Here is a 12,955-nt window from a genome sequence, read left to right as displayed (position 1 = left end):
AGTCCAGTTACGAAACTTTTTTTAATGAGAATAACTTTCCCAATATATCCACTGGATGTTTGTAGTGCATTTCCCCAATGAGAGATGGTTGGAGACTTTTATGTTAAATTACCTACCTGATGTTGCAGTAAAATGAATGCTCAAGTTTTTAAACTTAGGAATGCTCAGTATGGTTTAAAGGACTCAACCAAAAATTAGAATGTTAAATTTTACACAATAATAACTGGGTTAGGATTAGTAAGAAGAGAATTTGAGTATTGCTTGTATGTAAAGACAGAAAATAGCCATAAAGCGTACATACTTGTTTACATTTATGATCTTCAAATAGCTTCAACTTCCCAGAGTCAATTTGACAATTTAAAGCTGTTATTGAGTGATAACTTTAAAATGAAAGATTTTGGTATGATTAGGAATTATTTTGGAATGGATATTGTTCAAAATTTAAGAGAAGGTACTATTACTATGTGACAAAGTACATATCTTGGAAACGTGTTGAGAGTTCTTGATACGTTTGAATTTAATTCTGTTTCAACTTCCTTGGAGGAAAATTTTGAACACAGTTTGTTAAAAAGAGAAAACCTGAAAATGAAGACATTGAGAAAAGATATAGAAAATTAAGAGGATCAATCATGTATGCTGTGTTAGCTTCCAGATGAGGTATTTGCATACCTATAAGTATTCTAAGAAGGTAACAATCATGTGCAAGTCTGGATTTATGGAATGCTTTAAAATGTTTTTTGCATTACATTAAGGGAACCCTAACATTGAGTCTGTTATATGCTAAGGATGAAAAGTGTACTTGACCCTATGATTGGTTATGTGGACTCTGACTGGGCTGGTGACAGAGTAGACAGAAAGTCCACAATTGGCTATCTTTTCAAATTTTTGGGCTGTAGTTTTTCATGCGCATCTGTTAAGCAACCCACAGCATGTCTTGTCATCAACAGAATCGTAATTTGTAGCCTTAAGCATGGCAACTAGTGAAACCTGTTGACTCAGTAATTTGTATCATAGTCTTTCTGGTACTCGAAGATCTGTTGTACTTTATAAAGACAATGTGCCAGTAATAAGCCTTTGCAAGAACCCACAGTTCCATCATAAACTGAAGCATATAAATGTGAACATTATATTTGTGAGAGAGAAAGTTTTTGCTAAGAAAGTTATGTTAAAGCACATTAGCACAAATGACCAACAAAGCCTCTAGGTAAAATAAAATTTGAAAAATTTAGAACCTTGTTAGCACTTAACCTTGAGCTTGTAATTTGCTTTTGTAACACTGATAATTAACGTTGAGGGAGGGTGTCAATGGTAGGATGTTAATGTTATTTTGAAGAAGCAACAGTGTTTTAATTTGATTTCTTTTATCTTCCATTATTTAAATAATTTGGCTTTTGCTGTTTATTCTGTTTGTGTATATTGTTGTCCACCATCAGTTGTAAGCTGTTACACATTACAATATACTCTGCATAAACAGGCTTATTTTCATACTTCATTTACTGTGCCTAGTCACAAGAAGAAATGAGCTTGGGGGTTGTTTGATCAACAAGGGATGAATGATGTCAGCCACCAAAACGTTCTTCCTGAGAAACCTTAATGGTGGCCTGACATGATGTGATGGGATCGGATGGCCAGTGTGGATGCTGACATTTGAAATGCATTTTAAAATGTTTTGCTGGGATGGGATACGAGGTGACAGCCAGTGTGGATTGGCCTTTGAGAAACAAAATAGATGATTTTGCATCACCAGCAGTCAAAGGTGATAAAATAAAATAAAATTATGTTCTACAATTAGTTCATCACAATGGGATAAATGACCATGAGAATATGCTACAATTATATATGTCAGTATTTAATTAAGTATCTAACAATGTAGGCAGCACTTCTGTGAAATAAATGAAATGTTCAGTGCAGTAGCTAAAGCTTTCAAGCTAAAATAAGTAAATGTAACAGTAAATGCCCTGTTTCATTTAAGTGTCTTAAGTGAATTAACAGCTCGAAACAATGACAAAAAGTTAGTAAAAATAGAGCAACAAGTGGTTAGAGTGAAAAATATTGTAAAACCTTACTCTCAACTGTGTTAGTGCAAGTAAGTGCCGAAATGAGAAATTTTATGTCGACAGCAAGTACAGTAGGATTTGTGGTTAAAATGATGTTGACTGAATTTTAAGTGTTGCACAGCCATCTGAATTTTGAGAACAATACAGTCAGATGAATTTTGAGGTTAGAAATATCAACAGCTGAGTCTTAGGTTAAGAGATTTGTATTCAGTAAATAACTTTAGGCTGCATACTGTATTCTGGGACAAAGTTTGCAACTGTACTCGGACTCATTCACTACCTTTTTTTCACGTGGCTCATCTGCAATGGGGGTTGGTAGTGAATGGCTGCATTTGCACCCCTAATACTGAGTCATATATTGGTTAGCGTTTGAACAGCAGTGAATTGAATACACAATTGTCAAAATGAGGTTGTCAAATTGAGAAAAATGAGGTACACTATACAAGTTCAGATTGAAACTTATTTATTTAAAAAAACACTTCTAACTTTGTGGCCATGCACCTTAAAGTTCACAAATCCGATCTGGATAAATAATAATCAGTGCAGTTCATACACATGGTTTATTGTGTTACACCTACACAATTTCACGTTGTTCCTTCACAGTTTATTCACATATACTGGTGTCCATGCTTACACTCGTGGCACTTTACTGCTCCAAACTTACACCACAATGGACAATGACCGAAGACCTTTTCCCGCTCATATCCCCAGTTCTGAGTCAGGTCACATGACACTACATTAACCGAAATAATTCCTAAACATGGCCACAATTCGTTTACAATTTTTATAAGATTTAAATACTTAAACCTAAATACATTATATAACGTACACACATTTATCACCACATAATTTTATAATTCATTGCAATAAAAAAAAAAAGAACACTATGCAACGGAACTACTATGCTCATCAAACCACAAAACAAGTATTTTCATGTCCATTTTGCATTACACTATTTTCACTCTGCATTCAGTACATAATTTTATTCTTAAGCACAGAAAATTAAAATCGGAAGTAATTTATGGCATGCTATCAGATTTACATAATTAGAAATATCTCCATGTTTTGGCATAGTTTTGTGGCGTAGAGTGCCATAAATATCGATATTTGTTTTGTGCGTAAGTGTGCTATCTTTGAGGAGATGGCTTTGGGCAAGATGTTGGACGCTAACGGCAGTTAGCCTCCGTACTTGTATCTGTGTAGAAGCTAAGTGTGAATAAATCTGTATCTGAGAGAATTCTAGTTGTTTACCTACAACTATTCTATATTCCCTCACTGGTGACCCCGTTTTTGTGTAATACGCGTCCGAGTTACCGCCCGAAGGTTATTTACGTGCCTACCGCATCGGGTTTCTCGGCGATCGCGAGGGCCTTTATTCAGCTCCAGACAATGGTCTTTCAGCATTCACCGCCGCCCAGATTCCAGCAACATCTCTCCAGCACTCCTGCCGTCGTAGTGGACATACCGCAAGAATCTTCGGAATCCTTCAGCCAGAACATGCAGTGGAATTCATCGAGTGCCGCCAGTTTCTTCCAACCGCCAACGGTCGTGGACTCTGGCTTTGTTAGCCTGGACCTTCCCACGTGTTCTCCACAGTGTTGGTTGGAACATTCCTACTCCTGTGTCGAACACACAATTCAATACAGTTCGTGGCGTCGAGCGAGGTTTTGCTACTCTGGAAAATCCAGTAGTAAATTCAAACTCGAATCAGTTCCTGCCACGTGTGTATCCTTCCGCGCCGGCTAGTCAACAGGTGTTCAATGCTCGCCAAACAGCAACTATCACACCGACTGTGCATCCTAGTGGACATGTGTGGGATCCTTGTGTTGCTTCTAATCAAGTCAACAATTCTGTGCTGGACAGTAATTACTCCGATATCTACAACCAGCCCCACCACTCACGGTCGAGTGAATACTGTGTGCATAACGGACATTCACCCTCATACTTAAGCACTTGTGGCTTCTCTCCGAGCTACCACGACAATGTGAATGCACATTTTGACTACGATCCTCACACCGTTCGAGCGTTTGTCGCTTCTCAGCCGCCCCCCTGGCGTCAAGTGAATTTCACGATTCCCGCATTACGAGACGCCAATAATTCGGACTCGCAATCTTCTGCATGCTCTACTTCCGTCCGAAGTAATAGGCGCACCTCCACAGTGACTGCAGTGCCGAATCTGCCAAAATTACCAGACTTCAAACCCGCTCACCCGGAGTTCTGGTTTAACCTGGTTGAGCAAACATTCAATGTCTGTGCTTTGGACGATGACGCACGCTTCGCCTGCCTCATGAACCATCTTCACGACCGCGTCAATTTAATTTACGATCTGGTCAAAGCACCCCTCCTAGCAGGGAAGTATGCTGTGACGAAACAGACGATACTGGAGTGCGTCTCTAAAACCAGGAAAGAAAATGTGCGACAGCTCATCTACGAAGAGTGTCTCGGCGACAGGTCCCCGTCCCAGCTGTGGCGGTGCATCCGTCTTCTCGTCAATAAGCAAGCTATGCCTGATGACACGCTCACAGAAATCTGGACTGAAAAGCTGCCTTTGCCTGTCCAGACTGCAATCTCTGCATATGAAGGTAGACCAGTAAATGAATGTTTACGCGCCGCCGACAGAGCATACTCCGCCAGGCAACGTGAGCTCCGTGCACTGCATTCTGTACGTGACCGCACTAAGACGCTTTCTGACGCCACGCCCTTGTCTGGTGCTGCTAATAACAAGTTTGTTAAACTAGCCACCCTGCCTGCACCTCAATTCCCCGCAACGACAGTGCATCGGCCTCTGTGGAAGACTCTGGGGCACATACTCTGTCACCTAGCAACTACCCACAGGAGCACAGGCCCGCCCAACCTTACTGTTTCTTCCACGCGAAATTCGGGGAGCAAGCTCGCAAATGCCAGTCACCGTGTTCTTACCCAAACTCCAACCGCAGGTAGGCTACGGTGCCACCTCCTGCGATATAAACAACGGCCACCATCCCACATTGCACTCCGTTTCGGACAATAACAGTAAGTGTGGTCGAGTCTATGTTCGCAATTTACGATCAGGTGTATGTTTTCTGGTAGACACTGGCGCAGACGTCTCTTTGCTGCCGGTTCGCGTAGCAACCAATAAAGTGCAACCACACAAAACAGTACTTCGTGCAGTGAACTTGTCTACCCTACAGCGTTCGGGTTCCACTTTGTATACAGTGAAACTTTCGCCTGAGTGCAAGCTGGAGTGGACGTTTCTAGTGTCAACAATTGAAGAACCTATTCTCGGAATTGATTTCCTCAAGCACTATCAGTTGTCACTTGTCACTAGATTTTGTGCAAAATACTGTGTTTTACCCCACCCCCCCCCGCCCCCCCTTAACAAACATATTCCTTTCGCTTCGCCGAGTGACAGTTCAGCTACCACCAAACATGTGTGCTGTGCTAAGAAGTGTGTAAACCTATCCTTGGAGCTGCAATCTTGGACAAACAAGTGGCTAGTGGAGTGCGCCAAGTCTTCGAAGTTGCAGATGGAATGTACGGAAATGCTGCGGCATCTCCGCGACATACACCACAAGTTGGCCTCCACACAACAACGCCTCGCGACACTACAAGCAGATGACTCGTCGGCTACAGACAAGGTCAGTCCATGCCAATCTGGTGTTCCCGTGCCCGCGCACGTTAATGACAATGTTGTGAACTCTGTAAACTGTGTCAGCACCCCCTTCTGTAATGTTAGGGTATGCCCGAGTGCTCATGCTCCTTACGTTCCGAATGGACAATTAACTTTCCAAGCTCGTGGCAATGAACTACGGCCATCTGCTGTTCGGCCACGCCCACTCGTGCCTACAGCGCTCGTAGCGGCACGGTCCGCTACCATGAACCAGTGTACCAACCTCGCCCATGTTAACATGTGTGCGGCCTTTACGCAGCCTGTGAGCGGGTGGCACACCTGTACTTCCGTGCCCTCAGTGCCACAGCTTGGCCCGTCCGCAACTGCCTGCTCCGCTTCATGGACATCTGACTGTCGTGCCGCGCCACGTATTGCAGTAGTCACTAATGGCACAGTTCATCGGTTACGTCTAACTGATGGGCCGCCCATATCGCAACGCCCACACCGCCTCAAGCCGGAATTTATGAAAATTGCAAAAGAACAATTGGACGATCTGTTACAAAAGGGAATAATTGAACCTTCTTCCAGTTGCTGGGCTAGTCCTATCCTGTTTGACCAAAAGAAAGACAGTACTTGGCGTATGGTCGGAGACTATAGGCGTTTAAATGCCCGCACCATCATTGATAAATATCCAGTCCCACACATTGCAGACTTCAATCATGTGCTCGCAGGTGCAAAGTACTTCTCTGGTTTGGACTGTAAGCATGCATTTCATCAGATTCCTATGGCTCCGGAGGATACTGAAAAGACTGCCACAACCACTCCCTTCGGGCTGTTCCAATACAAATTTATGCCGTTTGGGTTGAAAAACGCCCCCCAAACGTGGCAGCGTTTCATCAATCAAACTTTATCCCATCTAGACTTTTGTTTCGTATACATGGACGACATATTGGTTTTGCTTCTACTTTGGAACAGAGTGAGGAGCGTGTTCAAGTCATGACAGATATTTTAGCAGCCGCTGGTATTGAACTGAACAATAAAAAGACTCAATTGCACCAGTCATCCATCACATTCCTAAGTTATGTTGTGTCATCGGACGGTCTGACGCCACCACAGGACAAGATCAAGCCTGTTCTCGAGATGCTACGCCCTCAGACCTATAGGGAATTACGCAGGTTCATCGGAACAGTTAATTATTACCGGAAACATTTGCCAGCCGCTGCTGCGGTGCAGGCTCCTCTCACAGATGCTCTCGCTGGCCCACAAACTTCTGGCACCCGCCAGGTACCATGGACACCAGACATGGACAAGGCATGTAATGAACTCAAACAGCTGTTGGCCTCCGCTGTCACTATTGCTCACCCACGGGCGGACGCCACAATGTTTATCACTACTGACGCTAGTGACAACGCTATCGCCGCAGTACTGAGTCAGACATACAACGATGTTATGACCCCCCTGCAGTTTTTCTCAAAAAAGCTAAACAACGCGCAGAAGAAATACTCAGCATTTGACAGAAAATTACTTGCAGTTTACGAGGCCATAAGACACTTCAGAACTGATGTTGAGGGATGAGATTTCTATGTACTCACTGATCACAAGCCGTTGGTTCCTGCCATAAAAAATCCTGTGGCTGATCCGCCCCCACGACGCTTTCATCACATCGATTACATCTTGCAATTTACAAATGACATTCGCTACATCCAAGGAGCGGACAATGTGGTCGCTGATTTTCTCTCACGTGTTGGTGCTGTCACAACCTTAATTGACTTAACGGACCTACCTCGGTTGCAATTGGCAGACCCCGATACCATGCAGTTAATTTCAGACCACAGCTCCTCTCTCCAACCGGTACCCTCTACTTTCCCTGTCATATCTGACTTAGTGTGGTGTGATGAATTGACTGGTACATTGCGGCCATTCATTCCTAAGCCCCTTCAACGCCAGGTCTTTGACAAACTACACACATTAGCACACCCCGGTGTTAAAGCTTCCACCTATCTGGTAGCTGAACGGTTTGTCTGGAGAGACATGCGCCGTGACTGTCAGTCTTGGGTAAGGGCATGCATGGTGTGTCAATAGAACAAAGTTTCCAGGCACACTTCTCCACCCCTTGGCTGTTTTGCCCAACCGCCAGGCTGGTTTCACCATGTCCATGTCGACCTCGTAGGTCCTTTGCCCTCCCTCCGAGGGTTTCCGTTACTTGTTTACAGCTATTGACAGGATGACTCGGTGGGCTGAGGCTGTGCCTATTCCAAACATTACCTCTGAGACAGTAAGTCAAGCATTCTTAGATTCGTGGACCTCTAGATTTGGCTCACCTGTTTACCTCACCACTGACCAGGGGCGACAATTCGAGTCTTCAGTTTTCTCTGACTTATGTAAAATGTGTGGTATTGTCAAAATTCATACTTCTGCATACCACCCCCAAAGCAATGGGCTTGTCGAGTGATGGCATCACACCGTAAAGTCTGCCCTGCCTTGCCATGACTCACTATGGACAGAGGCACTGCCCTTCGTGCTTCTTGGCCTTCGTGTGACTTTCAAGTAAGACCTCAAGGGTTCCGCAGCCGAGTTTGTGTATGACCAACCTCTGGTTTTGCCTGGAGAATTAGTCACTCCGACCCCACTTCCACGGCCCTCTGAACTCCCTTCACTTCTCGAGCGGGTGTGCTTGCACTGCAGCAAAATTCAGCTGCCACCTCCAGCTGCTTATACACCTCTGCGCGTGTACGTACCGCGCACACTAGACTCTTGTGAGTACGTGTTTCTCAGAGATGACTCAGTCAAAGCCCCGCTTCAGTCGCCCTACACAGGTCCTTACAAGGTCGTCAAACGCTCTGAGAATAACATGGATCTCCTCATAAAAGACACTGTAACCACGGTCTCACTCAACCGAGTGAAACCAGCTTTCATTGAGCCTCAGGTGAACCTCCCTGATTCTGCCCCTATTTCTCCCACTCCTGCTTTGAGCGGCCATCCATCTTCCCACACCTTGCATTCGGGTATTGATTCTCCACAGCGTGCTTCTCTGCCGAGCACTGCTCCTTCTCCGCGTTCATCTAATTCGACTGGCCAATCTTTTCGGGGCTTCACTCCTCACAGCCCTCGCAGTCGAACTGCCAACCACTCGGATTCTACCATTGTGTTACCATCTTCGTGTGACAGCTCTTTGTCACGCCGTTCAATCCACGCCGGCTCCTCGTTGCCTTCGGTCACGCTCCCTCGTCTGTCAGCTGATCGCCCGTGGTTGTCTCCTGCGCAGTCCAGTGCACCTGCCACCCCCCTCTTAGCACATGCTTCCCCCTGCCATGGCTTTCCCACACCTCCCAGCCTCCCTACCATTGCTCGTACAGGTGCCATCCAAGAATTCACAACACATGTGCACCCTGATGACATACATAAATTATTTGTTGTTGTAGATGGCGATACGGTGTGTGTGGTACTCGCGTGTGACAATATTGAGGGAGGAAGTGCAGAATCTCGTGTGGTGCGCCGCTTTAAATTGAGCAGAAGTGCTGCGTGTGGCAATTTGCGTGCCTTTGTTAGGCCTTCTGGCAAGGTGATTCTCCGCCTGCCAGCTGACGAAGTGCTACACCTCCACTCCAGGACGGGACGTCGTCTTCAGCTGCCGGCGTCGCTTGCTGACTTCACCGTCGACGTACCGGGTTTCACCCCCCGGTCTCCTACCAGTCAACTGCTTCCGCCTGACACAGAAGAACTGTGCGTTACCTTCCTAACTTCTCACCCCCCCCCCCCCCCCCCCCATTCACAGGGACGTACTCCATACTGCACGGGGGGTTGCTATGTGGCGTAGAGCGCCATAAATATCGATATTTGTTATGTGCGTAAGTGTGCCATCTTTGAGGAGAGGGCTTTGGGCAAGATGTTGGATGCTAACGGCAGTTAGCCTCCGGACTTGTATCTGTGTAGAAGCTAAGTGTGAATAAATCTGTATCTGAGAGAATTCTAGTTGTTTACCTACAACTATTCTATATTCCCTCAGTTTCACCCTCTCCCTTCATTTAATGACGTCTTTGGACGAAATATGAGACATACAAATACTTGTCTGGCACTACAAAGATCGAAACTGAATGGTGTCTCCATAATAAAATAATGATTTACTTTGCAGTTGTTCTAAACATCCTTGTAACTTAATTCTACTATGAAACATTTTGATTGAAGTACACCAGCCCAACATATAATCTCTGCTGCTGTGCTTTAAATTTAAATTGCGAACTACTTGGAAGAGCTCCATGTTATCCCCCATTACCTTACAAGTCCTGCACAAATGTGTATGCCAAAGAATATTAAACTGTTGACTGGAGAAGCAGACTGGCCCCTTTGGAGAAGCAAAATAAGAGAGTTGCTGGATTAACATGAAGTTGCAGTATGTGTCATTGATAAGAGATTAGTGAAACCCTAACCACTGGGAAAGGGCACAACAAAAACAGAAGCTAGCGTATGCAGGGAACAGTTTGATTCATATCAAAAGGCCAACAGTTACACAAAATGTATGATAACTAGCGCAATTAGTGATGAAGTGTATCAAAAGGTGATGGACAAGAAAACAGCTAGTGATGCATGGGATGCCTTAAATCACCAGTTTGAAGCATCATCCTAAGATCAATTGTTCAAAATCTGCACAGACTTATTATCCTTTGCCTCTTTAACTTGAGACAAAGTGAAAAGATGTTTCTACCTATATAGGGAAACTTAAAAGACTGTGGAATAAGTTAAACAATAGACTAAAACTAAAAACAAAAATTTTCTACCAGATATAATGCTAGTTTGCAAAGCCTTGCATATTTTACTGAGTGAATTCGAAACTTTTCAGTCATGTGGGATGTTGTTACAAAAAGATGAAAAAAGAACATTTGATGAACCAGCAGTGGATTTTTTATGTTCCAAAGGAATTTCACGAAGAATCCAAATAGTGGCAAAACAGCAAAGGATGCTTTGATGGTAAATGTAAGTAAACAAAAACAAGATAGCAAAGGAAACTTCGTTAAGAAAAAGTAATATTTGCAATTATCGGAAACAAAAGGGCCACTGTGTGAAGGACTGCAGAAAGTGGATTTCTCATGGGAAACCAAATAAAAATTGCAACAGAAGCTATGAAAGCTATGCAGCTGCTTGTGCTTTTCTGATGATGATGTTTGTCTGTGAAGGGGCCTATTCAGTGGGAGGAGATTCAACATCTTTGTGGGTGGACTAATTGTTCAGAGTATTTTACAGGAAACTGAGTGTAAAGACAGCAGGAAAAGAGACTGTAATTCCAGTGGGAAAATTAATGTTTAGTTGTCATCTCAGAATGATGGGCAGGATATGATGCTATAGGATGTGTGGTATGTTCCACAGCTATCTAGAGACTTGTTTTCAGTGTTAGCTCCTCGAGACCAGAATCTTAAGAGTGAATTCAAGTAACTGATAACAGAGTATTGGCTTAAAACTACAGTCAAAAGGATAGTTAGAACTAGGCTTAAGTCTTCCCTTGGAAAAGGCATTTTGTGACCCATACATTTATGGCAAAGCATGTTGCTGGCTATTTTGTCAGACAGAAACAACAACCAAGCCAGGTGAACAGATGACAGCTAATGTCTGTGGTCCTTTTGATGATCGTTCAAGAAGAAGAGATTTATTGTTGTGATCAAAGACAGTGTAGCGGTTCCACCTGCTTTTATTTCTTCATTAGGCCAAACATTATCCGCCTTTATTCTTTCTTTACTTAACACATTGCCATCATTATCAATTATACATTCAAACACCTCATCCTCATCACTACTGGATTCATCATTGCTATCATCATTATAACTGCTGTCAGAATCAGACCCACTTTCACTTTCTCTGTGCTTTAGATTTTGTTCCTCTGACACCTTTTTCCCCCATTTCAGTCAATTCTGAATCTACCTTTTCATTTACTTTTACTGATTCTTCCTCTACCAATATTGCACACTTGGTTTCTACCTCCATTTCAAAATCACTTTTAATCTCCTCAGGTTTTACCTTGTTTGTAGCACAAAATTTCCTGGCAGCTTTGACTTCATGTTTACAATGTTTTTCAGAAGCCTACACCTTCCTACTATAATCATCACAAAGCTTCTGTCTTTCTTCTACACATTTACTACTCATCAATGCTAATTTCTCATTAGTGTTATGTACTACTGTCTTTATCTTTTCATCACAATCTTTAGCTACCTCTTCAACCTTCTTATTTAATTCTACAAGTTTAGAGCTGACTACCTTAATCTCCTTTTTAATTTCTTTCTTTAGTTCGTCCTTTAAGTTAACCATTTCTCTTCTAATGCTATCAATTTTCTTTTCCACCCTACTAATGTCTTCTTTCATACTTCTTTCCATCCTATTCATATTACTTTTCATCCTACTGGCATTACTCAAAATTTTCCTTAATAATGCTTCCAAATTTCCATCTGCCACAAACTTTTGCCCTTGCTGACATTTGCTACTAGATTCCTCCTTCTTAACCTTAACGACCTATCCACTTCAGTACTGTTTTCTTCCATTTCACTCTTTAAAATAAAACTTTCGTCCCCATCCTTCAAAGTTAGATTCGTGTTTCACTTTCTTAAGGTCACTCATTATGCATCACTTAATACAAAATAGTTTTTCCAATGAATTACCTTGTTTTTGATCACTCATCTGCTGCTGCTCTGCTGTGGTTGTCATCTTGGATCTGCATGGCTGTGGCAAGTTTTAAGGCTTTCAGCAAGGTGTCTTGTTTATCTCCAGTCATCTGAGTTCACTTGCATTCACACTCCTGTACTCAATGGGTGCTTCCATAGAACCCGCTTGCTGATTGGCTGCTGTCATACTGTGTGCACAAATTTTTATATAACTAAACAAATTGATTGTACTATTGGCACATTTGATTTTTTATGATTTTTGCAGTGAATAAATTGTTTTTCACATTTAGTTCACAAATCCCATAAATTGTGAGCCAGTGGTGTTGTGAATTTATGTCTGGTAGCCTTGGTTATATTTATCTTCTTCCACCAAAAGTATTTATCTCTTGACTGTGTGTGTAACATTAATTCTGGATCAGATTTCCTCTTCTGATGCAGGCTGCTTGTTGTCCTGACACTTTCGCGGTTTTGCGCAAAAATGAATTTTGTGTCTTAGTATTTTCATATGATTATTATTCAGACAACACACTGATTCACACACAAAAAAAAAAAAAAAAAAAAAAAAAAAAAAAAAAAAAAAAAAAAAAACCATCTTCTCACCATGAGAATTAAAGACAGACGCTCTCTAATGATAAACAAAAGAAATTGAAAGGAGTTCTTTTATC

This window comes from Schistocerca nitens, chromosome 1 (genome assembly GCF_023898315.1).
Source record: "Schistocerca nitens isolate TAMUIC-IGC-003100 chromosome 1, iqSchNite1.1, whole genome shotgun sequence".
Classification (NCBI taxonomy): domain Eukaryota; kingdom Metazoa; phylum Arthropoda; class Insecta; order Orthoptera; family Acrididae; genus Schistocerca; species Schistocerca nitens.
Note: the sequence above shows the minus strand (reverse complement) of the source record.